Consider the following 5,891-nt stretch of genomic DNA (forward strand, 5'->3'; position numbering starts at 1 on the left):
CCAAAGTACAAATAAAGCCATGAAAATCGCAGATGGATTAAGCCCATCTGCAATTTTAGCATTCCATCTGCGAATGTACAAGTCGCTAAAGCATAGTCATGCTTTAGCGACTTGTATGTTCGTAAGTGTTTTTTTTTTAGTTTTTTATTTTATTTTTTCCGTATAAATACCTCAATCTTTGACTGAAATCGCAGATGAACTAAGTTCATCTGTGATTTCCTCTCACTCCACCTACGATTTTGTGTTTTTTATTTTATTTTATTTTATTTTATTTTATTAATTTTAACTACAAAATTGATTCAGTTTAACTACAAAACCTCCATAAAAATTTGCAAACACCTTATGCATTTAAAACCTACTATTTTAATGAATATCATTCAAAAATCTCTTAATAATGATTAATAATTCAAAGGTTTTATAACTTATATAATATATTTAATAAACAATTAATGGATACTCTACTATAAAAAGGTCAATCTTTTTTAGAAGACACAAATACAAATCACATACAAAATTCATAAATAAAACAAATTTAAAGTTTTTTGTGTTGGTTTGAGGGCTTTGAATAATTTTTCGAGTCATTTTATTATGTTGAAGTTTTTAATTTGTAAGTTTATTATATACCAATTTTTTTTGTATTTTCTTGATTTAAGTATTCTTTTAAGAATATCATTGTATGTTGTGGTTGAAATATTAATGTAAATTAGATTAGATTCATGTTATCGATTATATGTTATGGAAGGTGATATATATAATATTTAATTAACTATTGTATACATGTTTGTATGTTCATGTTGCTTAAAAACAATAATTAATTAAAAATCATGGATATGTCATATTATCCATATTATCCATATAAGTCTTTTTTAAAATACCAATTGTTTATCTTATCACTTTATATTTTAGTATATGTTTAACATATTAGTTATAATAATAAGTGCTTTTTAAAATTTTCTTTCACGTATTAATAATAACAAGTGGTTTTAAAATTAATAAGCAATAATTAAAAATAATAAAATCAAATTACATGGATATATCATATTATCCATGCAAGTCTGTTTTAAAATGCAAATTGTCTATATTATCACTTTATTATTTAGTTTATGTTTCACATTTTAATAATAATATTAAGTGTTTCTTAAAAGTCTTATTATTAATAATAAGTGGTTTAGAATTAACGAATATTAATTTTAAATGATAATAACATCAAATTATAAATTACATTTAGCTATAAATAAATTGTATTTTAAATTAACATCATTATTGAAATTCGAAAATGATCACATAAGAAGAAATATAATTAATCAATAATAATAATTATTAAAAATAATACTAAATAGATAATTATATTTAATTCTATTAATGAAGAATGCATGTTGATATCAATGAATATTATTGTTCAAAATAATTGATATATATATATATATATATATATATATATATATATATATATATATATATATATATATATATATATATATTAGTTTAAAAATATTATCTTAAAGTTAATGTCAATATTATTACATAACCATTTTAAACATATATTTTTCAATATTTTAACAATATATTTTTAATCTTCGATGCGCAACGCGCGGTAATTTGTCTAGTTATATATAAAGTTTTGCAAAAAAATTATCAATTTAGTTCTTATTTCTTTGGAATTTTTGTTTAAAACATCTCTAATAAAATGAATTCTCTAAAAAAAACTTTGAAAAACATTTGAAAAATAAAATCATTCAAAGTGTCTGTAGAGAGAGAGTTCTCCAAAAAGAAGTTTGAAAACTGAAACAACGAAAAAATTACGTTTTTATATCCATGAAGAATGGAAAATCAAAGATAGACACAAAATCCCATCTGCAAACGTATAAATCGCTAAGGCACAAATATGTTTTAGAGACTTGTACGTTCGCAAATGGACTAGTAAAATCACAGATGGACTGAGTTCGTCTACGATTTTGATGATTATTTTTGTAAATTTTTTTTTTTTTTTGCTATTTTCCACAAAGTAATTAAGAGATTATATTATTTTTGTAATTTTCTCAATTTTTAATATGAAAGGATGTTTAAATTTTGTATAATCTTTATTTTACGAAAAACTATTGTTGTTTCAAGTATATTACAATATATTACATGCATAAAAAATATTTGCAACACATTTTGTAAAAACCAACTTTAAACAATATTCGTTTATAATTAAAACCAATTTTACACGACTAATTTATCTAAAAATAATTAGATTTTATCGGGTTTTACCACATAAACCATTTTGATTAAAAACTAAAATTTGAAGACTTATGTTGTTCCATAAACAATATTAAAAATCACATCACACATTAAACAATAATACAAATCAAGCAAATGCATTGGCCAACAGTATACTAAAATAATATTTTAAGCCTTGGTCAAAATCTAAGGACATAATAATTTTCGAAATAAAAATTGACATGAAAAATAAGTTGTCAAGAAAAACCGATGTCGACCAATGGGCTGGTGCCACCTGATGGGCTAACAGTTGTGGGCCATGGCACCAACTGGGCATATCAGCACCAAAACATTGAAGTCAAAATATCCTACAGCATATTATTCTCAACTTGACTTGTCATTTTTAAAATTTGACCATCGTCATTCGTAAGCTATAAAAATAGTTTAGATTGTTGAAAAGTTAACTTAAGCCTTACCCCACAACTTGTCAAATTAGTTGACGTTTATATATTCTTTTATCAACAAAGTAATCATCTTATTCCGTTTGTGATTTTTAAAATATGATAATCCTCATCACTCATGAGTTATAATCACTTAAGATGAGAGAAAAGTCAAAAAAGTTGTGTAACTACTAGCCAAAATATTTGACATTTTGCATTTTTTTTTTATGAACAGAGTAGTGGTATATTCTAGTTTTGTATTCTTTATAATATGATCGTCATCAATCACTAGTTATATATACTTGAAATGGTCAGAAATGTTAACAGTCAAACTTCACAGTCAAAATCAATTAAAAAACTGTAGAACAAATTATAAAAGTATTTTCTTTTATTAGGAGGATTAAACTTATCAATGTTTTACAAACTTATTCGAATTGGTCAGTCGGATCGAAACCGGAGATAAAAGTGGTTCAACAATCACTAGTTTATGGGAATTTGTAAACCAAATCGAACCGGATGGTTTCTTCAAAAACCGGGTTGAATCACTATAATAGAACCCAAAAAAAAAAGATTAAACCGATTTATTGGATAGTTAGATTTCATTTAGCCCATAAAAAAAAAGTTTATTTCCAAAGAAAATTGAATAGTTCGATCTATCAGGTAACTCGGATTGTATACAACTCGAAGATTGATGCGCACCATTACCGGACGTAGACCTATGGTCAAACCGGTTGCACGGGCAACCAGTCATTGTTGGTGATTTGTTTCACTAATATTATTTAAGTGTAATAAGATTGATTGTTGACTGAAACCAATCTTGATAAGCATTAAACAAATAATTGTGCAGCGGAGTGTACATTTGTTTAAGTTTATTCAAAATTCAAAATAAACTAACAATGCGAAACCCTTGAACGAACTGGGGTCCGAGGTTAGCACCTCTGTTAGCGAGGTCCAAGTGACGACAACCCTTGGGTCGAATTTAAAACTCGGTTTTGTGATAGTTTGTGACTGTTGGATACTGTCTTTTGACAGTTTAGGTGGTTCAGACATAGAAAATTGTTTTGTGATAGTTTTTAGACATATGTTAATAATCTGGTCATAGCTGTGGTAGACACAAAAATCATAACTCAAACATTTTATTTTCTCATTTTCTGAGTCTTATCCGATTGTTGATTTTGAAAATATTACCGAAATACTTTAATCTGAAAGTGACTTCAGAATTCTCAGAATTCCAAGTGCTCTCATACCTCAAATTTCTACTGGTAGACCGATTCAATTAAAAACGTTTTTTTGTTTTTTTTTTAACTTTGGAAGTTACCCATTCTTGTATGTTATGAAAAGAATAGCTAATATAGACCACCCTATAAATAATAAAAGTCTTGGATGACATCTTTGCTAATAAGCTTGAGATGGGAAATTGACTTACAACCTCAACTAAGTTTTCAAACTGTTCAAAATATATCAATAAAGTTTTATATGTTCAAGAAAACTCAACGAACTTAACATTTATCTAGAAAAACCCAACGAAGTTTCCAACCGTTAAAAAAATCTCAATCATTTTTTGTTTACTCAAAATGTTAAATTCATTGTGTTTTTTTAATAGAAAAAACATAATTGAGAGTTTTTAAACGGTTTTAAAACTTCGTTAGTCTTACAATTTATTTTCCCAACATTGCGATTTCCATAGAATTGAATAAAAATATAACGTAGTTGAGCCTTTGTAGACAAATGTTAAGTTTGTTGGGTTTTTTCTGAATAGACAAAACATGATTGGGTTTTTTGAACGATTTGAAAACTTCATTGGGCTTGTAAATCATTTTCCCAGCTTGAGATCTATCAAATGCAAGATATACATTCATCAATCTTTAATAATAAAATCATAATTTGGATAAGGACTAAATACAAGAGATAGCATCCTACTTCCATTTATTTCTATATTGTGGGTTTTTTTTTTCTGTTACAATATTGTACTTTTAACTTTTTTCTTATAGAAGCATTGTAGTTTTGACAAATCTCATTTTCAAACTTATTTGTTATTAGGACGGTATACTTCGGAAAATCTACTAAGAAGTACTTGGTATTGATGGATTCATCCTTAAAACAACACAAGTTGGTGAAAACCTTCAAGAATAACAAAAAAACCAAAGCTATATGAAGGAACAAGAGGATTCTTTGCATTTTAATTAAACCGATTTTATTAATGCATAACACCCTTTACAACCGACATAACATACATAAACGTAAATTACTGTTAGTATGTTACTAACAGATATTTGTAAATAACTACCAACTAATAACTATAACAACCATCACATGTTAAAAGTCTAGATTAACCTTCAAGACACTCCCATAGATTTTTTATTTTTGCATTCCGCAAAGAACTTTATAGCATTTTAGACTTCCATCAAAAGTTCTTTATGACATAAGCTTATTTGTAATTTCTTTTAATTTATATATAATAAAAATAAATTACATGGTTTTAGCGTTTGTTTTCTTTAAACCACGCCACCTTCATCTCTTTCTTTCTCACATTTTATTTTCTTTTAACATCAAGGAAATAAAGGGATAATGACTTATCACTTAGGATGGTAATAAGGTTTACAGTTTGTCTGTATTAGAACTCGCGTCGTCCCATATAACCTGTTACTCTTCAATATGGCGAAGCTCTTCATCTATAGTCGTCCCTTTGGGGACATCCGATAAAATTGGAACGATACAAAGAAGATTAGCATTGCCCCTGCGCAAGGATGACACACACAAATTGAGAAATGGTCCAAAAATTTTTTTTAACCCTTCGTCGTCTTCTCTGGAACCTTAATTCCCTTTTCAAATGCTAATAGAGTTCAATTGCAATTCTTACGTTTCAGTAGTTCATCTACTTAAGTCATGATCAAACAACATGTGGATTCTATGGTCAGATTGATCTTCTTGTTGATGTCTTCAACCATTTGTGGTAAGTAAGGGTGATCTTTCTTTCTATAAAGTTTCCTTTAAGTTTTTTACTTTTCCTGTCATTAAGTTTCATGCTTCATAAACTCCGTTTATGTGTTGTAGATAGTATGTATGTGTTTGTTGATGTGCTGATTTTTTTATTCATTTTGCAACTTCAATTTCTTAGTTCACGTTGTGGTTTTTCTTCTTATAAAATAATTAATAATGGAGATTCTCTGCAAGTCCTTGTTGGTTTTACATTTTCATTCGTTATCAAATGTAAACATTGATGGGAGGTATCAAAGTGAGTTTTTTTTT

General features: G+C 27.1%; 1 non-coding gene across 1 annotated transcript; it reads left to right on the forward strand.

Moving 5' to 3' along the window:
• The first annotated feature begins 5,322 nt into the window (after positions 1-5,322).
• On the forward strand, positions 5,323-5,425 carry LOC145007653 (U6 spliceosomal RNA). Its single transcript, XR_013663027.1, has one exon. It is a non-coding gene; the product is annotated as a U6 spliceosomal RNA (small nuclear RNA).
• Positions 5,426-5,891: the final 466 nt, after the last annotated feature.

This window comes from Lactuca saligna, chromosome 7, assembly GCF_052625555.1.
Source record: "Lactuca saligna cultivar CGN05327 chromosome 7, ASM5262555v1, whole genome shotgun sequence".
In the NCBI taxonomy this organism is placed as follows: domain Eukaryota; kingdom Viridiplantae; phylum Streptophyta; class Magnoliopsida; order Asterales; family Asteraceae; genus Lactuca; species Lactuca saligna.